The 24,212-nt window shown below is 37.2% G+C and overlaps 1 protein-coding gene across 2 annotated transcripts in view; it reads right to left on the reverse strand.

Annotated features, from left to right (window-relative positions):
- LOC137283491 (probetacellulin-like) overlaps positions 1-24,212 on the reverse strand; it is a 232,155-nt gene that overhangs the window by 78,448 nt on the left and 129,495 nt on the right. The window lies entirely within an intron of this gene.

Genomic DNA, 24,212 nt, shown 5'->3' on the forward strand with positions numbered 1-24,212 from the left:
AACGTGCCTTAGGCTTTTTTTTATCCTCAATGGGGTATTGACATGCTACAGACATCATGTGGAGAAGGTGTTCTATGTATGTAACTGATTGAAACATGCTATCAGCGTGCTATAGACATCATCTGCTACCAGTCTCGTTCCCCATATCGTACAGTATATCTTACAGATGTTGATTTCAAGTTGGATCCTCTATGTTCATGTTTATCTGAGAAATGAACAATCGATTACCTCCTTTGATGATGTGTGCAAGAGGGTGTTGCTTTCTTTGTGAAATAGACAATGAATGAAAACAATTGCTAGGTGTCTGTGTCCTAATAACAGGGAAATTGGCAACCTTCACAGGGCCACATGGTCTGTGTAAACGGAACAGGGAATAAAGTTTGCAAGGTGTGAAACTGTGACATAGAAGATAATTCTCATTTATTATTAAAGAAAACATACAAGAAGCTTTTGATAAATTTCAAACTGCCATATCTCTTTTAATACATCTTATTTATTACAGGAGAGTGGAACAATTTTAACTACATTGATAAATATTCCTCATAAATTTTTCATATCGCGAGAAAGAGTGTGACTGTCTGGTGCATGTACCATATGTTTGTACCACATGTCAGAACTGTTTGTAATAAACAAATATCAAAACATGAAGGACGCAAAACATATAATTACCTCCTCCATAATGAATATGAATTTTTGTTATAAAGTATTAATGATATTCTGAAACATAGGTGAAAAAAATGACTCAGTATTATCAGTAACTCAATTACAATACACTTCTAACAATATCTTCCTAAAAACAGTCAAAATATATGATAGCGACCTGTAAATAATTAAGTCTGGACACAAATATTGTGAGCCCAAATCAAACTTCTTGTGTTACAATACAGCAAGTCTGGAAGCCAGATATATCTGGTCACCATACAACCATCACAGGTTGCTGCAGGCCTACTCTGAAGCATGTTCATTTGAAACATTGAAGCGGACAAGTTATTACTCCTAATGCCCACCTCACCTGTTGATTATGATATGAACAGAGGATACTATATGAGTGCCATGTCATACTTATAATGCTTACAACACGAGTGCCTAAATGTTGGTATTTCCTGAGCGAGAGCGAAGGACTGACCAATATTTAGGCATGAGTGTCGTAAACATAGTTTGTTATGGGCACGAATATAATATTCTGTTTATTTCCAAACTCGTTAAATTGAGGAAATCTACTTTAAAACATGGGCTGGCTACCCGCCATCACTATATGTAGAAAGCTGCGTCACAGAAAAACCGTGATGTCATGGCATTGTTCATGATGTCACGGTACCACGACAAAGTGATATTTTGCCCTAGGGCATCGTATGAAAAATATGAATCCCAATACTTTCGCCCCTGTAGGTACTAATACTGCATAAGAGTAGTACAGCTTGTAGTAGAACCAGTAGTAGTAGTAGTAGTAGTAGTAGTAGTAGTAGCATCAGCAGCAGCAGCAGCAGCAGCAGTAGCAGCAAAAGTAGCAGTTGCAGTAGTAGTAGTGAGTGAGTGATTTTAGATTTACGCCACTCTCAGCAATATTCCAGCAATATGGCGTCTGTTAGTAAATAATGAAGTCTGGACCAGACAATCCTGTGATCAACAGCATAACCATCAATCAGTGCAACCACAAACCGATGACTAATGTGTCAACAAAGTCAGCAGGCCTGACCACATGATCCTTAGCAGTAGTAGTAATAGCAGTAGTAGTAGCAGCAGCAGCAGTAGCAGTAGCAGCAGCAGTAGTAGTGTTTTATAACTGAGGAAGTGTTTTAAATATCTGCAGTAATTGTTTTTTGATTTGACTGAATTAAATAATACTCAGTGTCTAAAAGGTCTAAGATCAATATCTGTAATTCTACATTTGTGGACAAAACCCAACCAAATGCACATATAATTATATTTGGATATACACTGTTTATTTTTGTTGTTGACATTTTGCCAAACACAATTCCATTTGGATATATGCTGTTTAATGTTTTTGACATTTTGCCAAACACTACTTGCCAAACTATACATTTTATCATAACACCAGAAAGTAATTTCTGGGCTTGGTCAGTTTTATTTTGTATGTTCTCCCACAAGACCAGTTCCCCAATCACTTGCCAGTGTTTTCATTACAACCAATTCAGATCAAAATCATTCAGGTTCTGTGAGAAAATGAATTTATCATGAGGGGTGTAGCCAGGCCAGTGGGTGCAGATGTTTATCGTGACCTAATAACTCCACTGAAGCCAATGACTGTTGGTTTGGGAGCAGAGGCGATTCTCCAGGTTCAAGACTCATTGGTCAGTGTTCTGGTCAGTGTAGTGGTCAGTGTGTCAATACCATTGTAGATTTCTGATATGCTACAACTGTTTAGAGCAATAGCCAAGTCCTGGAACATGCTATCTTGGTTATTGATAATTGATAAAGTTGTTGAATCTACCAAAGTACTCTTGGGCAATATGAAGTTGATCATTAGTCATTAGGACATATGGTATGGCAGATCAAATCTGATGATTCATGAGTAGTAAAAAAACGGTAAATTGTATGACACTAATTTGATTATGTTAAAAAAACGGAACAACAACAGTCAATATCGAGATTTACAGATCTCACACTTTTCAACTTTCACTCACATAGCATGTACGTTTTGTCCTCACAAGATCAGGGCTGTGGTTTAAGCATTTACCCGTCATGCTGAAGACTTAGAGGCTACAGTGTTTGTTACTCATGCAGAAGATGCAGGTTTGATTCTCCTCATTGGTACAATGAAACCTATTCTCTGATGTCCCCTGCCGTGATATTGTTGGAATATTCATAAATATTGGTAAAAGGGGCATAAAACTAAACTCACTACTGCTGCTGCTGCTGCTGCTGCTGCTGCTGCTACTACTACTACTACTACCACTACTACTACCACTACTACTACCACTACTACTACTACTACTAGTAAAGTATTATATCTGACACATATGCTCTATCATAAAACATAATTTCACCACTACTGCTACTACTACTACTACTACTACTACTACTACTACTACTACTACTACTACTACTACTACTACTACTACTACTACTAGTACTACTACTACTGCTACTACTACTACTACTACCACTACTACTACCACTACTACTACCACTACTACTACTACTACTACTAAAGTATTATATCTGACACATATGCTCTATCATAAAACATAATTTCACCACTACTGCTACTACTGCTGCTGCTACTACTACTACTACTACTACTACCACTACTACTACTACCACTACTACTACCACTGCTACTACTACTGCTACTACTACTACTACTACTAAAGTATTATATCTGACACATATGCTCTATCATAAAACATAATTTCACCACTACTAATTACTACTACTACTACTACTACTACTACTACTACTACCACCACAGCATTATATCTGACACATATGCTCTATCATAAAACATAATTTCACCACTACTACTACTACTACTACTACTACTACTACTACTACTACTACTACTACTACTACTACTACTACCACTACTACTACTACCACTACTACTACTACCACTACTACTACTACCACTACTACTACTACTACAGTATTATATCTGACACATATGCTCTATCATAAAACATAATTTCACCACTACTAACTACTACTGCTACTGCTACTGCTACTGCTACTGCTACTACTACTACTACTACTACTACTACTACTACTACCACCACTACCACTACTACTACCACTACTACAGTATTATATCTGACACATATGCTCTATCATAAAACATAATTTCACCACTACTAACTACTACTGCTACTGCAACTACTACTGCTGCTGCTGTTGCTACAGAGTACCATGTGCTTTAATGAATGCTGCAGTTACTACTTCTGCTACTAGTGCTGGTACTAGACCATGACGGCAGTTAACGTTTAGAGTACAATTGGGACATCAACTAATACATAAACCTAACCATAACTGGAAGTTTGACAGAAAACTGACACTACCATAGAACATGTACAAGTTTTTGTCCCATAAAGACAGGCATGTTCATGACAACACAGACACATAAATTCTGTTTTTGCCTCAATGTTTCATTTACATATGTGTCTGGAATTATTCAGTAGCTGGTACAAAATTGATTCCCCTCTGATTAATATCCTCATGACACATGGAACCAGTACCACTGTCTATACTAACTACACCTTATCTGGACTTAGCTCTGCTCATAATAGATTCATCAACTACTTACACTGAAGTCCTGAGTGTTTAATGAGATATTTATCACAAGAGCTGCAATAACTAATGTGTGGAGACATGCTTTTCCTTGCATATCAATACATGCAGCCACTGCTGAAGCTCATCTGTGCTTTCAAAACAGAAGGTGAAGTGGAACTGAGTTAAAGCAAGATTATTACACTTACTGGTTTATTTATTGCACTACAGATGTAGTGACATGCCTGTGTTGGTTCACTCAACCAATGCCAGCTATAGAGCCAGCATACCATGATACCATGCCCAAGTTAAACATGGACACCCTACTCAGCAATGTGCTCTAAAAGCTGTCCACTCCTTCGCCGAACAAGAACCAAATTTTAATGTTTTTTGCTTTGGTTTGTTGTTTAACGACACCTTCAGGAATATTCCAGCTATATGGCAGCAGCCTGTAAATATGAGAGTTCGGACCAGTCAATCCAGTGATCAACAGCATGAGCATCAATCTACACCACTGGGACATGATGACATGTGTCAACCAAGTTAGCGAGCCTGGTCACATGATCCCATTAGTATCTTCTTACAACAAGCATTGGTTTCTGATGACCAGTTCTAACCCGGATCTTCATGGCTTCAATTTTTAATGTCTTTTAGTGTGATGCTGCTAGAAAATAAAGAGATCAACCTTCTGCATCCAGCATATGATAACGGATGTGGTCAACAGTTAGATTTGTTAGGCCTGAGGCCTTACATTCATGGGGTTTATGGATCTGTCAATCTTAAGAACTGAAAATTCAGAAGAATAATTATTTTCGGAATGACCAGGTTTTTTTTATACTTCTCACGGTCAATACTGCTTCAAGACTACAAATAACCCAAAGCATTCTTATAGTCCTAAAACAGAAAACTTTTCAAATACCAATCATTATTCCATGTCAAATTTGAGATCTAAAATAATTACAACAATCCAAATCAAGCCAGGATTATATTTTTAGGACCAACCCATATAAATCAAACTTTAGCAAGACAAAAAGAGCATAAATCATCTACCATGTTTGTTTTCACCTACTGACAATTTCAATTTTTAAAGTAAAAAATTCCCTTCATGAAATTCACAAGTCAAAACAAAAATTGTTAAATCTAAGTTTCCTCTGTCTCTAATTACCCTGACACTAATGAAATAATTGAATACTGTGGTATTATATCTCCCAATCTGAGAATAATCTTTCCAAGACGGACTATAAGGCTTCACTCAAAGTTCAGTCAAACAGGTCAAGATTAGTCTTCATGTCCAAACTACCAAGTATCATACATAAAACTGCCTGTGTCAATATTTCTTCCCATGTAGGCTTATTTTATCTCAGAAATCAGAATCAGATAGTTAGGGCTGAAACCCTGGGCAACAGCAAGGATGATAATCTATCAAATTACCACGAGAGCAGCTGTGTAATCAGCTGGCCTTTTCAAGGTTAATTCCAGATAGCTTTATCAAACATACTTCACAAAGGAAAGAAATGACCCATATCTCATAAATTATTCAAGAATCACCTTCCAAATCTGACCCAAAACTGTTAGTGCATCAATTTAAGCCAAGCAGACTCTAGGCAGCCTAATAGATGATCTTAATGAAGCAGAGACCATTAACAAAGACAATATTTCATTACACAGTATGGAATATGTTCTAATTAACATAGATTTCAGTCAGGAAACATATCAGACCTTAGTTCATTTGACAGAAATTAAAATTGTGTAGAGAATGTAATGACTGGAAAATTGGAACCTTGCTAAACTCAGTGTTCAGTTGCCATGAATTGTCTTCTTTCTGTTCCATCCTTAGAATGGGTAAAAGTAGAGCCTGTGAAACCAGCATGTACTTGTCCACAGGTGATGGTGTCATCTGTATGATCTTATACCATGATCTTGTCATGTCCATTGTGTTCATGTTGTTTTCCTTTGTAACAGCCTGACGTGTGCAACATGCCAAGTGTGGGTGTTCCAATTTGATTAGGTGAGATCAAGTGTTGGTTAATGTTCTTCCATCGTCTTGTAAAGTGCTCATGTTTAGGCCCATGTGGCAGAGGTCTACTGGAACATCCCTCAATGGGTGATAGAGACCACCAGACACCACATGAGTTGAACGTTACTTTCCCTGGAGGACAGCTTAAAGCCACACAGATACATGCCTCCGGGGGGGACCCTTGACATCATAAAACAGCATTTGTCAGAACTATTTATAACAGGTTCTCATGTAATTTGTTAAAAACAGACTAGTTTGATGGAGAATATATCTAGATTAACAAGGTCAAGGCTATCAAGTGTTCTTTGGAGCAATGTTTGAAACATGTCTGTTAAACAGTGTTACTCTTGTAGCTTCAGAAGAAGCAAAAAACACATACTGTTATAGCTGCATGTATTTCCTAACACAATCAAAGCTTTTATTACATTTATTTGAAAAAGTACTTGTCAATTACTTCCAGGCCAGTGTTTATTTCATAAGGAAAATCTTTTTATCAATCTTCATTTAGCCGTCTGCAATGAAGCTCAAATTGTTTTCTCATTGAAAGCTTTATGACAAGTTTTTTGCCGATCGATTATCTTCGCCTATAAATTTGAATTATCATACCCAAAACGTAACTCATGTGGCCTAGATTACTTTCAGGCTGAATGAGAAGATTAAATTTAATGGTAATCAATGTCTATATATTGTTGAAACGTCAACTTTTATTTGCATTCTTTTTACAACGGCAAATGAGTAACATTAATTGAAAACATATTTGAAACATTTTGTCCAAGGAAATATCATTACGGAGTAATGTTCCATCAAAACCAGTCCACCAAATGGCGTCTGCTGAACTTAATTGTACCCTTGTTTGCAACACAGCATATTAAACAGACTGCACAGCAAAGACGTTCAGCATGCGAACTGCAGATCAAACTAATAACAGTATAATTTAAAAAAACATGGTTTCTTTCAAAACTTTGACGTCTCAATATAACCGGGAAAAAGAAAACAGTAAAATCTTGCCAAAACCTCAGGATACCACTATAAGCTTATGAAGAAAATTGTTGAATGATAGCTGTTGATGGAAAATATCAGTTGGTTATTGGTAATATTGATCGTGGCAGTTTCTGAGCTGGCATGTCGAGACAGTATGAACGAGGACAACGGTAGCAAATGAATTGCGGAATCCAAGAGGAGACCCACCAAGTGGAAAGACACCAATGGGATACACACTAAATGGGGCAAGTAAATGGCAATGCCAGAATGGTGGTACCCTCTTTAATTCTTTTTTGAACCTTTAGAGTTTATTCCTTATGAATTTTTAAGAACTAATAAAATTGTTCTAATATTAGGCAATTGTTTCCATAAGGCCCAAGGCCAGTCTTTGTCGGTATGAGATAGGCAGCAGAGGATGAACATTGAAGCTTAAAGTTTGATTTAAGTCAACAGTCAACATGACTCTCTTATAGAGCATCCCATTCTTGCACATCTAGAGAGTTCCCATAGCCTTATCACACATCCATCTTCTTGCTCTGAGTGGAGCCATGTTTGTCATAAGCAGACAGACTAAAATATGGTCTTTGATTCCCATTTGGAGCTGACAAGACAGGCAGACAAGATTATGTCAGTTACAATTTCTTTGTCTCTTCTCACAGTTCCTGTTTGTTGTGAAAGAGGTATTGGTGACAGAATGGTTTCTACACAGATTGATGTTACCATCAGTTAGAAGTGTGGGATGGAGAGTGAGTGAGGGAATTCTTGGAGAGCAGGTCATGATGCACAGTGTATAATAACGCACTCTGTGGATGAATGAGTCGGGAATGATTGCCAACAGCTGGTTAGAACTGAGAGCATAGTGAGTGACTGAGTGAGTAAGCGAGTGACTGAAATAGTGAGTGAGTGACTGAGTGAGTTGGGCTTAATGACATGTGGCATGAAAGCCATTAATGAAGATTTCTAGACATTTTTGGTTTAGAGGGTGAGTCAGTGAGTAAGGGAGTGAGCAAGCGAGCATGACGTGTGCATTCTGGAGTGAAACTGTACACTTGTTCCTGATATCATAATAAAACAGGACAGTTCGTTATTTGATAACAATAGTTGGGTCCGTGAAAGTCGAATAAATATTTATTGTACCTCACAATACCAAACGATATAAATATTTATCTAAAAACAGATCTACAATGAGATCACAACACAGTGTATAACCTTATCAAAAGATTAACAGTTATTCCTATCCTGGGAATAATGAAAGTGTCTGCTTACTAACAAATGATCTGGCTCACATAATGGAAATTTCACAACGGCGTATTTTACAGTCTGGCCCAACCCCTAGAGAGAGTGTCACAATACAGCCACTAGTGATGACGCTGCATTAATTGTAGCATTCCTGTCTGCATGCATTACCTTCATGGCCTCAATCAGTGATGTGAAGTACCTTTCAAAAGACCACTGACTTTAGAGCACTATGATGACATCTGGCTGCAGCTGCAGCTGAAGAATTAGGCATTCACTAGCCATTCTGATCCAATCACTGGACACGAGTGAGTGATTGAATGAGTTTAGTTTTATGACGCACTCAGTAACATTCCAGCCATATGTTTGTGGTCTCCACATAATCAAGTCTGGACCAGACAATCCACTGATCAATAGCATGAGCATCGATCTGCGTAATTGGAAATGATATCATGTGTCAACCAGGTAAGTGAGCCTTACCATCCAATCCCGTTAGTCACCTCTTACGAGAAGCATACTTACCTTTTATGGCAAGCATGCGAAGCTGAAGGCTTATTCTTCCCCGGACCTTCTCGGGTCTACTGGACATGATGCAAAATTGTTCAGTAATTACATACTACTGTTGAGGTTAAAGCAGCACTGATTTCTTCATACCATTTGAGTTATTCTTTCATGTCAGATTAAGTCAGGACAGATTTAGTAGCATATGTGAAAGAATGAAACCTCTTTTTCATTTTACACTATCATTTAATCTGTCTGACTGGCATTTTAGATTTTGATGAGTACTATAAAAGATAACTTATGGATGATAACATCTTCAATATAATATGATGCAATATTTTGGCATGGATCCCTATGCCATTGTCAAGCAAGGATGAAGTACGCAAGCACAGAAGAGACTTAATTACATTGAAAAGGATTGATAAGAATTGATCAACAATGAAAATTGGGACTTAATGCAGTAGCAATAAAAGAAAACCAGCTGTTCATGAAGCAAAACAAATTATACATATTTGATAAGACTAATTAGCAATGATAGCTTGAGTACTGTGTTGTTTCATCATGTGTTGTAGGTGAATGGGGGGGGGGAGGGTGTGTGCAACATCCTTGTTGACTGAGGGCTTCTGCCAGACAGTTTCAAAAGCTTCAGCCATTTTTCTTCAAGTGCAGTCCTTGAGGAATTCGGATAATATTTCAACATTGATTCTGTCACAAGGAAAAGTTGATGATGCCTAATTTCAGTCTAATTTGGTGGATGAAGTGAAGCGTTCTCTTGTTCTGATGTTTACTAGGCAGGAAGGTTTTACCAACATAGGCATTGCATCAGTCACACTTGAGTTTTTAGACAACCCCATTTAAGTCCGAAAAAGAACTCTATACGAGTTTATTAACAGCAATAAACTGATATATATTCCTTTTTGCTTATATGAACTATACTGATCAAAACAAGTAAGGAATGCAATGACATGTGTCAACCAGTGAGTTACGACATGCATGAAATGATGAAGACAAATGCTAGACTTGATATTCCTGGGCGAGATTGGTACTGACAATCCATGAACAAAAATAAGCGCACACAAGAATTCGAACCCTCAATGACAGGTATATGGTGATGAAACGTGACACTTTCAGGAAACATAGCATCAGTGTTCACAATAATGGTATTTCCGAATAATTTTTTTCCAATACAAACAGGCAGTTGTGAAAATTAAACATTGCATTACCCTTATAAAGACACTCTCGCTGAGTCTGCAGCTGTGAGTACAACAGGCTAACTTCCCTGCCTTTTTAAACACTCAGAAATGTTAAGAGGAAATAATTAAGAGCGCAGGATTCCACCTTATGTGTACATGATACTACATCCCTGAAAACATTCTATCAAGAACAGCCCAACGGGACACCAAAACATGATGTGCTCTAGGCTTTCCTTAAAAATAGACAATATTTAACACTAAATTCAATTTTCGTAATTTTTTTTCACACATTTCTGAGGGAAATCATCATCAAAAAGGTATTTTGCCTTTAAACCTCATCCAATTTTGATGCACACAGAAGTCGCCAATAAAAAGCATTTCCAAATGTAAACAACATTAACAGGACTTTTCATACCTCTTTTATGTTACTGAAAACATTCACCAACTTTCGCCTGATCTGTATTGAATAAATGTTCTTATTACCCTATTAAAAGTAAGAATGAATACACATGTTTCTGGCAAAGGGCTATCTAATTTTATTTAATTAACTACATGAATAAAAATCAGTTGCGGGTAAAAAATGGCAAAGGTTCCAGCTAACTTAATTCTTTTTCACAAAGTGCTGCATTATGGCTTGAGGAGAAATCTTTCAAAAAGAAATAACTCAGTTAATCATTGCAAAAGTTCTTCAACTTTTATTCAAAACGAATTACATCAGGAATTTTTCTGAAATTCAACTTCATTTGTCTGTCCATAAATGGACAACCTTTTGCTATTTCTCCTACCTAAATAAAAGAAATGGTGGCAGCTTCTAGCCAAACTGTCCAATGAAGATCATTTCCAAAGAAAATCTGTGGATTAGCATTCTACATGCCCATGGGGAAGGAATCGTCCAAGCAGCATGTACTTCAACAATAGCTGCAATCTCCCAGTTCTAACCTCCACAACCTGATTATGTCCCACCAAATTGGATGAAGGACGAGTCGTAAAGCTGTGCAGTTTTCGTAAGGAGGGTTCACGCCCCAAGGAAATCTATATGACTGGACAGCTGAAAATCCCATCTTGACCATCGGTCAGTTGGTACCTCAATTGTCCAGTGCGTGCCTGATTTGGTCCGGCAAGTGCTTCTTGGCTGCTCGATTTCCGGATATAGGTGAAATGTTTCCACCTTGCTACCTCTCGTGTTATTTGGAGAATTAGTTTACAATGGGATGCGAGATAATGGCTGTGCTGTACACAGCACAATCAACAATCGATGCGATCGGGGCAGGAAGTGACCTGCTTGACAACAATCATGATTGATTTTCTTGACCTGTATGTCATCTGTGTCCACATGGGTGGCGTGTTGTGTAGTATCTGAATAACACCTCCAGGCCCAAGTGATACACTGAAAGCATGGAAGAACCAGACTCTTCTTGAACTAACACATGATATTTGACAGACAGATGTAAAGTCCATTGTATGGTACCTATGTATTGTCTGCAGCAAGTGAGTTTGTTTAACACGGTTTTGAACATGGTTCCAGTCATATTGCCCAGTGCTAGGTTTAAGCTGCTAAGAAATGAGCAGTGCTGTTAGGCTCAGATACACAGCATGGGTATATAATGATGTCTACAGATATCTTGATCTCTGACATCAGAACTTTATGATGTATACAGTTTGTTAAAGACATATGTGACCTTCATATTATTAACACTATTTACAAAATTGGAAAAAATAAGGCAGCGCATGACTGCTTCTTCAAAACAATATGGTGGCTAGCCACTCTGTCAATGCAAGGGAATGTCAATTTCAGGCAACGGTAGTCAATAATGACATGAATGAGTGATATGTCTGGATGTTGGCAATATAGACAATAAGTGTTGTATCTGGATGCTGGCAATATAGGCAATCAGTGTTGTCTCTTGATGTTGACAATATAGGCAATGGGTGTTGTGTCTGGTTGTTGATAATATAAGCATTGAGTGTAGTGTCTGGATGCTGACAATATAGGCAATGAGTGTTGTGTCTGGATGTTGACAAAATAGGCAATGAGTGTTGTCTCCTGATGTTGACAAAATAGGCAATGAGTGTTGTGTCTTGATGTTGACAATATAGGTAATCAATGTGAGTAGATGCTGACCAACATGCACATCAATGAGTGATATGTCTGGATGTTGACAATATGAACATGAATGAGTGATTTGTTTGGATGTTGACAATATGGACATGAATTAGTGATATGTCTGGATGTTGCTAATATGGACATGAACAAGCAATATGTCTGGATGTTGACAATGAATGAGTGACTTGTCAATATAGGCAATCAGTGTTAAGTGTCTATATTGACAATCGAGGCAATCAGTGCTAAGTGTGTATATTGACAATATAGGCAATCAGTGTTAAGTGTGGATGTTGCCAATATAGGCAATCAGTGTTAAGTGTCTATATTGACAATCGAGGCAATCAGTGTTAAGTGTGTATATTGACAATATAGGCAATCAGTGTTAAGTGTGGATGTTGCCAATATAGGCAATCAGTGTTAAGTGTCTATATTGACAATCGAGGCAATGAGTGTTAAGTGTGTATATTGACAATATAGGCAATCAGTGTTAAGTGTCTGTATTGACAATCGAGGCAATCAGTGCTAAGTGTGTATATTGACAATATAGGCAATCAGTGTTAAGTGTGGATGTTGCCAATATAGGCAATCAGTGTTAAGTGTCTATATTGACAATCGAGGCAATCAGTGTTAAGTGTGTATATTGACAATCGAGGCAATCAGTGTTAAGTGTGGATGTTGCCAATATAGGCAATCAGTGTTAAGTGTCTATATTGACAATCGAGGCAATCAGTGCTAAGTGTGTATATTGACAATATAGGCAATCAGTGCCAAGTGTGTATACTGACAATATAGGCAATCAGTGTTAAGTGTCTATATTGACAATCGAGGCAATCAGTGTTAAGTGTGTATATTGACAATATAGGCAATCAGTAATAAGTGTGGATGTTGCCAATATAGGCAATCAGTGTTAAGTGTGGATGTTACCAATATAGGCAATCAGTGCTAAGTGTGTATATTGACAATCTAGGCAATCAATGTTAAGTGTGTATATTGACAATATAGGCAATCAGTGTTAAGTGTGGATGTTGCCAATATAGGCAATCAGTGTTAAATGTCTATATTGACAATCGAGGCAATCAGTGCTAAGTGTGTATATTGACAATATAGGCAATCAGTGCCAAGTGTGTATACTGACAATATAGGCAATCAGTGTTAAGTGTCTATATTGACAATCGAGGCAATCAGTGTTAAGTGTGTATATTGACAATATAGGTAATCAGTAATAAGTGTGGATGTTGCCAATATAGGCAATCAGTGTTAAGTGTGGATGTTACCAATATAGGCAATCAGTGCTAAGTGTGTATATTGACAATCTAGGCAATCAATGTTAAGTGTGTATATTGACAATCGAGGCAATCAGCATTATGTCTGGATGTTGACAATACAGGCAATCAGTGTTGTCTGTGGATGTTAAAAATATGGACAAGAATGAGTGAAGTGTCTGGATGGTGACAATAGCCACAGAATGACTGATTGACTGAAATAGCCAAAGTACACAACCTTGAGGATAATCATAGGTCACCTTGGAACTAATTGTTCATCAAAAGAAAACAATGGTAACCCTGATGTAAACGAAATACTTTGATCTGAACAATCTCACTAAAAATATTTCCAAATGTCATTCAAAATGTCAAACTACATCACTTGCTTATATGTGTGCAAAGGTCCTCAGACTTACAATATCTCAATAGTACATGAATTCTCTATACCAGCAAGACATTCACTTCAGAAGTGCTTGGACATATTTCAAAGAAACAAATATGAAAAAAAACTTCACCATGAATAATTCTAAAAGTATGAACAGGCAGCAACCCGAAAGATGTGTGCAAGGTTTATGGCAATACGCTGAACAGCCTCTGAGTAACACTCTCACAATGAAATGTAAGGTCACGACTGCCAAAACCCATTAGGAAATATCCCCCGCCAACTTCATTGTGATTGAAGATCAAAACTGAACCCAAACTTACACTTTTTTGAAAATAGTCTACCAATTATTGACCAAAATAGGCTGAAATAATTAACAATTCCTTGAAACCATTATTCCACCTCACCGACTGTAAAGGCTTCGCAGATATACATATTGATTTGGAATATATTCCATCTTACCATCAAATGGCACACTACTGGAACTCATCTTGCCAAATCAAAGCTGTAGAGAAATCATTGACATCAAAGGCACTATAAACCTTTGGAACACAAAGCAGGCAGCTTGACAATGAGGCACCCTGACACTCTGAACCAAGAAACAAATACATCATAATCATTGAATTAATAACTTTACAACAAATAACAAAACACCCTTTGTAAGTTCAGAGATATAGATCAAACAAGAATTATTGATCAAGTTATTCCAACTTCAAAGATACACATAGAAATATATCTAACATTTCCAAAGTCTTTTTATCAGTCTGCTTGTGTAAACAACATGTGAAAAGTAGGTCATGAACTGAATAAGACCTATTTCAAGTAGGGCATGACCTTGCTTTGGGACAAAATAAAATTGTAACTCATAGATTGCATAAAAGTCACTGATATCAAAACAAATGGGCATTTGGTCCAAAGTATCACATGTTTCTTGTAAAAAACATGTAAATAGGATCAGGGTGACACAGAAAGTGATTTCAGCACTAAGTGGATTGCAACTGTCACCACAGACTTGTGACTGTCAAAGTTTGGAGGCTGCTTTGTACAGCAGCACCAAGATGGGTACACGTGTGTGTTAGTTGAAAGTTGACAGTCATCATATCCTGGAGATAACCTGTCATACTCATTACTACAGTGTAAGCTGCACACACTCACTTATGGTACAAGACCCACTGCTACAGTTACAGGATTAATTTCATATCAAGGTCTTGCACTGCATTAGTTTCAATAAAGCCATCACTGTCTATGAGAGACAGAAGATGGTCTGAAATCTATTGGCATGTCATACCAGTGAGGTGAAACAATGGTATTTGTTGTCACCATATGTGCCCTCAGCATCAGGGAATGACAGAGAGACTGGATGGCAAAGAAGGACACTGTTGCCAGGAGGAGTGACAGAGTATGGTCTTATGTCTCTTTTAGCAATATGTCAGCAATGCCACAGCAGGGGACACTAGAAATTCACACATGTAGTGAATCAAATCAGAGTTTTCAGTATGGGCAAATGCTTAAACCACAAGGCTACCACACGGCCCCATGTCCAAGAAGATAATCCACATTAAAGAAGCATGGTGTCTCAGTGTATACTAAAGTCAGCTAGTATAAGTACGCAACACACACATACAAACACAAACCCACACACCGCAATACAAGAGCAATATTCTTGAACACACTGCTAAAGCCTATTCACCTCAGTAAAAACACACTTTAATGTATGTACTGATTTTCATGAGCCTACCAGACTGGATGAAGCCTTAGTCAAATCAGGCTTTGGACAAGTGATTTAACACTCCCCTGTACAGACGATTAAAGCTTAATTCATAAGAAGAATCAGGATACGATAAGCAGAATCCCTTATCCCTCACTCTGCTGCTTCCAATGAGTATCTGGGTGCTGAGACAGTTGAGAAAATAACTTGTGGTAGCAGGACATATTATGAGCAATAAAAGCCTGTACTGGGCTGATCGCACTCTGCATCACTGACTGTGACAAGCTATGTCAGTTCTCAGCAGAAGCTGATTGAGATCAGTGTGAAAAATGGCACCATTCCTTCATAACACTCTCACACAAATCATACCCTTAATGACACATGTACAAATATACAAATATATTACCCTTCAGATGATTTTTCAAATAAAAGGCCACATCTCCCAATATCTCATTTTGAAAAAGAAAATTAATTTTTCTGATTTATAAATATTTGATCCAAGATATCAACCCATGACTTTTTTCCATATTTGTTTTCCACCCTTGTCAGTCAGTTGGCAGTATTTTTTTCCACTTGTGTAATTTTTCTATATTTGATGTCCACAGTAATGTGTTTGAGATGGCTGACAGGAGACAAGCCTCATGTATCCTTATCAAGCCTTCATACATGCAAATGAGGGGAACTCAATACGCAGGACTGAAACAGATCATAAGTAGGTTCTGAAGCTAGTCAAGCATCTTGACAGCAACATGAGTTTGTGACTGTGATACCATCAGACTGAATTCCTGCACCATGTGATTTTCAGTAAAAGAAATGAGAAAGTTAACATTGCGTATGGTCCATAACATGCCTACATGGTAAGACCGAAAATTACTAGAAACTGCTTGTGACATATTGAAGTTGTATACTGATAACATGATTGTTTAAATCTGACCAATGCACATACGTATTGTGCTGCATACAGACAGCATCATGCAATTGCATTTTCTATATACTTTTTCAAAAAGTCATCTTTGGTTCAATCTTAAAGACTGGTTCAAATTTTCATAAGACTGTGCAAGAGGTCACAGGAATCCCTTTTCTGAAAGCAGTTTTTGATTACAAGAATTATCTTCTTTGATCAAATAACATTAAATTTTGATTCCCTATCCTCCAGTTGAACAGGAAAAAGTAGGATAATTCACATCTGGTATGAATGTTACACTGATCAAAGCCAAGCTGGGCCACAAATTGCACATGAAAACTCTCCCCTCCTGGTCCTCCTCCATCATCATCATCATCATCATCATCATCATCATCATCATCATCAGTTGTTGACATCGTCACTAACTGATCCTAGGTATGAAACTGACTGTCTGTCCTGCAATAACGGTTTATGACTACTGTCTAAATCTCATCTTCAAAGAGCTACGTGTACCCTGATCTAGAGACCAGAAGAGAACATACACCAGCTTGTTAGCCACGGAGATCTACAGCTTTGCCAATACCACAACAGAGAGGGGGAGAGACGAAAGCACTGCACAAGACGGTAAGTATACCTAAAGATCTTGTTACATGAAACCCAACATGATTAGAAACATGGTGATAGACAGGACCAGACAGCAATAGATTCTGGAGCCATCCAGGATCCGGGTGTTCTTCATAAACACCATCCACATTAATACAGTCCGGGAAACTCATGTAACCTTTACCATGCTTCCATATACAGGAACACCATTGTTCAAGCTGAAGAGGAATAAACAAGCTTCGGAAACTGACAAGCAAGGTCTTTCTGAACTTAATCAATACATGTGACATGAATAGCATCAGAAGTTTGCTGCTTTTAGTCTAGAAGCTACCACTGTAAGTCATAATTCCCTGGTTGTCAGAGTTTCTAGTTGGTACTTGAACAAGACAGAACGTATACTACGTTTATGTTTTCTGTGAAATATATTCAATTCAGCAAAAATGAAGCACTGAAAAATGGTAAAGAAACATGCTTCTCAAATGCATCTACCCAATGAGAATGACTATCAATGGACATATACTTGCCCTTAAAAAAAGAACAAATCTTTCCTGCAAGGTGCTATATTGATAACAACATGTTCGTTATCCATGCTGCAAAGTGTTATTATAGATTCTTATAACATTATCACTCTTGCCTGACCATGGTATAACAATCTGTATCATAACATTGCATCATTACTTGTACTAGAAGTTGTAGTCAATAAAATATCTTCCAATTACTGTTACAAATCAACTTTTAAAATGCTAAAGAAGGAGATCATAGTCCTTGATAAGTCTTCAATTATGTTTAACGTCGAGGTACAGAGCTGCTTACAGTAAATGAAAAACACCAACCAGTCACGTCATGAATGGAAGTATGCTTTCAGAACAATACTGAAAGATATAGGACTGTGGGGTTCATTTGCAGAATACAGATTATTTAGATATTATTCACATTATCTCCTACACAGCAATGATAAAATCTTGTGGTTTTTTTACTTTTCACATTAAAAGTTCAATAAATTTTATGAAAGCCTTTCTTTCATATTTTAGAACTTATTTTTTTCTGTAAGATGGTCTTGAAAGCTTGTCAGAAATATACACAGCTGTGATATATCACTTCCTGCAGCACTTCACTCACTCACTCACTCACTCATTTTCTGAAGAATTTGGTTTCCTGAAACTCAATGCCATGAAACTAAGTTTTCAGTACAAAACAGCATCAATTCTTCCACAGGCAGAAAAGAAGACATTAAAATGCCAGATGCATATAAAGTATCAACTTTAATATGAAGTCCATCCTAAGAAATGAGTGGAAATGCCAAGTAGGAACTTTCTGCCATTTCATCATATCTTTCACACATGTAGCAAACGAGGTCATTCAGATATTGATCATACAAAAGCATGTCAAATAGCTACCTCTCTCATCCATCAAACAGCCGTCCCAGATCTACATATCATAGTACAATCCTAAGAAGCATTAATCTGCCCTTATAGCTCCCATCCCCTGAGAGAACCATTCAAATCATCATCCTAGTAATCTAATTACGTGCAATGTGCATAGGAATATGCATCTATTTGTTTGTCAGGAGGTAGTGAAATTGTAAAGACCTTTACCATAAACAATCAGTAGTTAAGCTTGTGACAATTCCTGTGACAGATTATTACCAAATCTCTCAGAGCTGTGACAGAGATGCTGGAACTTATTTTTCATAGTGTCACATTAGTGCAATTTGTACTTTTGCAGCAATATTGAAATGTTTATATAAAGTACCTTAAATGATACTATATGTCAACATTCTCCTCTTCCTCAGTTACCTAGTGCTTTATATCATCATTCTGTTTTATAAATTTTCCAGGACCCATTTGTTACCATAGTTTTAATTCAGCCTGATTCAAATGATATGACATCAAAATTACCATTCAATCGTATTAAAATCCTAAGAATTGATAGGTAGGATGCAGATGGTGACTTTACTCACAAAATGAATCTTTGGTGGCAAAATTGTTCTCAGATAGATATCATTAAAATGCATACATTACAAATAAAACACATAGGACAATTAAGGACGCTGTTTGTCTGGAAAATGATTTAATTCATGAACTGTTGATGAATCTTTCTTAGGTTAATGTCCAAGTTAATATCAGTTATCAGGGATGTCTGGCTAAATGAAAAAACATTGATAAAACAGTGGTTGATAGTGTAAGCATGTTTCTCAGCCATGCAGGTACTGCTGCTTGTCATCTGAATATATATACCCCAAAAAGCAGTTCTAATCTGCATCTCCCCCATGTAATGCCTTGTATGACAAGCGTGGGATGTTTGGAAGGTAATTTAGTCAAGACTGCCCACTGGAGCAAGCTTTGATCACACTGTTTAATGTGAGATGTGCCTGGAGACACAAGAGCCATGATGAGGGGGTAACCAGACTGCAGGCTATGTCTCAGACAGACAACAGTGTCATTGAGGGCTTCCCTTCATCAGCACAGCATCATTTACACACAGAGATCACATGCAGACAGGTTACTACAACTCATTACAACCATTGGCCAAATAGCTAGCTGGAACTAAATAAATGAACACTAACTCTGATTCCATGCTTTCCATCTCTGACCCTACTCTATGGAATGCTATTTCATTTAAATGTCAGAAGTGCCGCACACACTGATGGCTTCCAAACAGACAGTTTAATTTTGATTTACTTGTTCATTAGATGTAGACAAGTAAAATTGTACTGCTGTTTTGAAAAAAGGCACGCCATGAAAGAATTGTATTGATGGTGATAATGATGGTGGTGGTTAACACAATGTTGTTATCATTATTATTCTGGTTACAGAAGCAACAGTCAACACAGTCAACACAGTCAACAAAGTCAACACACTCAGAGTCTGAAGACACATGAGCACCTATGTTACCACCAGTCCTTCCGATGGCATGGCTTTATTCTTCACAGGAGTCTCCCAGAAAAAACTGTGTTAGAATCACTATTGTTCTAAGAAGCAACTAAAGTCTTAAGGGTTGTCAGACCTCCAGTCTTGACTGATACAGGTCATCACATTCCACTTGTGTAAATCAGTGCTCATGGTGTCAATCACTGGATTGTAGTCTCCAACCTTGATTATCTACAAACACTATCATACCACTGAAATAAAGCTGAGCCTGGCATCAAATAAAAAACATTTACCACAGACACAGTCATCCCCAACTATATATTTCATGTCAAAAGAGTTTATAACTTAACTCTACCCTATCCAACCGTAGGGAATGTTGAACTGATTTTCAGTAACCCATGCTTGTCATACAAGGCAACAAACGGGATCAGGTGGTCAGACTTGCAAATGGCATGTGATTGCTTCCCAATTGCGTAGACTGATGCTCATGCTATTGATCAAAGGAAAGTCACTTCCAGAGTCAGTTATTTACAGACTGTTGCCATACACAGTATATTGCAGTATTTTTGCATTGTGATATCTTTGCGAGTGACGACCAACAGAAATTTTTGTATCATGATATCTTTGTGACTTGCCTAATGCTCAAAACTTAATTGCAAATGAAAGTTTGCTTATCAAGGTTGCTGCTAATCTTGAACTCAGTTCAGTAGAGCACTTCTGCATGTATGCAATCAGTGATGTTTTCCTAAAAACAACACAAGCTGCATAGACCATAGGTCAAGTCACAATTTTCACAATAATTTAAAGCTCGCAAAAAATTCATGATTTACAGTAGCTGGAATTTTGCTGAGTGCTTCTTAAAACTGAACTCACAGTCTACCAGGAAGATCAGTGTTACCACATCATTGACAAAACCTATCCATCATTCAGTAAAAGAATCAAATTCCATTTTAGACATCAAAATTATGAATGAATTTTCAAGGATTTTTTTATACTCTTTCAAACCATATCCCAGAAAAAGGCAACGAAATATAGCATATCTTTGTTGAACGTCACAGTCAAATCCTGATTAGTCTGACTGTCTATCAGTGAGCCAAACTACACGAACCATTAATAGCTCTACTTTCACCAGGGGCAAGCATCATCATGGATTGACCATTTATTCCAGGAAAAGCAGTTGCCTTTGTTTCTCTGGCTTCTCTCTGTAAATGATCGTCTAATGTCCCTTGAGTAGGCCCAGAGGGAACCGTCTTTGGATCAAGAGTGACCAGTACTTATTGTAAACGGTACACATGTGTGTTCAATTCACAGAGTAAGTCCAATGTAGAAAAACCTGAAGTGTCAGCCGGGCAATGGTACTAAAATGAAAAATTTACCATGAACCAATTACATTTTCAGGTATGTTCCACGCACTGCAATTGTCACCAATTTCTGTTTCCGCCTCAGAGAAGAACACAATAAACACAGAAATCTCAGCTGATCTCAACTCATCACAGTAATTAAAAGCCTTCCCATGAATGTGCTCATTCATCTCTACACAAAGACAATGTGTTGTCATGGCTGAGGTTGCCATTTTGCAGCTTCAAAGCAATGACAAAATATAGTTTTTCAGCAGAATTACTTCATAAACTATGTTTTGCATTAAATTTGACATTTATTGGATTGCTAGAACACATAACCTAAGACAGCATATAAAAATGTCACCAGTAGTGCAGCATTCTCATTTCACAGTTTGCAGGTTTGTGCATGACTGGCGCTGTCAATCATTATGTATCAACATTCATCAGTTCATACAATTCATCTTTTTGTGTTTTGAAGTTGATTTGTAGTGTACATTTTCTGTGTATCACATGTTAACATCTAATATGCTCATTTGAATCATCTGAGTCATTACCATGTCCGTGTCCTTCTCCTCACTATGATCAAGTACTTCAGAGACTCAAAATATCCACTAGCAAATCATAAAGTACTGGAACATATAAACAAATAAAATATCATAAGAATGGGAATTCAACACCTCAAATGAGATTTCTTTATTGTCAATATGACAAAAATATAATCATCTCCTTTGACTACAAAGATATTTTGTTTCATGTAATTTCTGTATTTTGAAGAAGCCATTTTGTATAAAGTCTGTTGCTACAACATCATTTATAAACACAAAAATTATGATAACCACAGTCTGAATGACCTTATGGTTAAGTAAATCTGAAAATGACCACATACTACATTAATGTTACAAACTAGAGTCAGATATACAATGATGGTAGACATATATCATGGCATCAAGTGGATTTTTCATCCCTTTCCATGTGACAATTCACAGTTTGTCATGTGGGACTTTAACAGTTCTACAATGCCATGCTATCAGGAAAGCTGACTCAGCTCAGGAAACAGGAGAAAAGGTTGTCAAGTCCATCCAACAATGTTAGATTATGTTTGACAGATGAAACTACATACATACTCTTCTACTCTGTATGTGAAAATGGTTGATGAATTTAAATGTCCTCTTCCCTAAATATACAATATATTCACAGACTGACATGTTGACACAACTGTAACAGAAAACAACACTTATTGTATCAATATATATAAGTCCTGCTTGCCAACATTTGTATCATTTCCAGATATTATGGCACAGATGATGTGGCAAAACTTAATCAATGATCAGGATGTAAAAAGTAACATTCTCCTTCAGATAAAAACACCAAAAACAACCAAACATACACTTGATATATTTTTCATAAGCAACCAATTATTGTTTCAGGTTCTTCAAAGAGCCCTGACCCACAATATACCATGAACTACTATAATATGAAAGAAATGGATGTTGTTTAACTTCTTCTGCATGTATATACTGAATTTGCTGCAATAGGCACCTCAGATCTCACAAAATGGATACATGAATGATTATCAAAGCTATGTCAGGAGTTAAATTTGTAGTTAGGAGATCAAGCGGGCGTAAATACACTTAGTTAAAACTTCAATGGAAATTGAAATTACATGTCTTTCGGTACATTTACAAGGAAATTCTAGGGGTTGTTTATTTCAAATTAATATTAGATTGATCCAGGATATTGGTCAGGGGTGCTTACAAGAGCAGATATTATGGTGAATATGGTATATGTGCTTACTAACAGATTAGTCCTAGAGTCTAGTCAGGTGTGCTTACAAGAGCGGTTATTTCAGTGAATATGGTGAGTGTGCTTACTAACAGATTGGTCCAGGAAGTTAGTCAAGGTACTTACTAAAACAGTTATTACAGTGAATATGGTATACATGCTTAATAAAACAGACTGGTCCAGGAAGCTAGTCAAGGGTGCTTACAAGAGTAGTTATTACAGTGAGTATTGTGTGTGTGCTTACTAAGAGATTGGTCCAGGAAGCTAGTCAGGGGTGCTTACAATAGCAGTTATTATAGTGAATACGGTACATGTACTTACTAACAGATTGGTCAAAGAATCTAGTCAGGGATGCTTACAAGAGAAGTTATTTCAGTGAATATGGTATATGTGCTTTCCAACAGATTGGTCCAGGACGTTGGTCAGGGGTACTTACAAGAGCAGTTATTACAGTGAATATGGTATATGTGCTTACTAACATCTTCATTTCAGTAACTTCATTGAAAAGTGGTTGGGCACTTCTCTTTCTTTAAGCCATGAAAGAAATGGGAAACAATTCAAATTAGATCTAGTTTGCCATATAACAATGTCCCTGTGACAATTTGACGATACATCCACTGGTTCTGGTAGTAGATCGACGACAACCATGTCCTTAAAGCACAATTTATCACAGTGCTCACTTAATCATAATTATTCTACAAGACAGCCAGATAGAACTCCCGAAACTGGCAAGTTAAGAGTTACACAGTGAATAAAAACAAAGCAGACATTCTTCATGCGCATCCCTTGCATCATACTTATCATATCAGGACAAAAAAGATGCATAAATGAAAGGATTTTGCTGAAAGCAAGATAAAAGACTTGTGCTATATTTCTTTATTATCATGGCATCACATAGGGAATGCTACTGTGATGCGTTGGCACACACTGCGTGTAGTTATCAGATCTAATCCAGTGTTTCTCCCTTAGGATTTAGAAAAAAGACTCATCCATAAACTTCATCCAACATTGCCCAACATTACCACTGAAATGTGTCCCTCAACAAGCACTGTTTCCAGTAATCACTGGAACACTGATACTTCTTGTCTGCCACTAAGTCACAAAC

The sequence above is a fragment of the Haliotis asinina genome, chromosome 5 (assembly GCF_037392515.1).
Source record: "Haliotis asinina isolate JCU_RB_2024 chromosome 5, JCU_Hal_asi_v2, whole genome shotgun sequence".
Taxonomy (NCBI): domain Eukaryota; kingdom Metazoa; phylum Mollusca; class Gastropoda; order Lepetellida; family Haliotidae; genus Haliotis; species Haliotis asinina.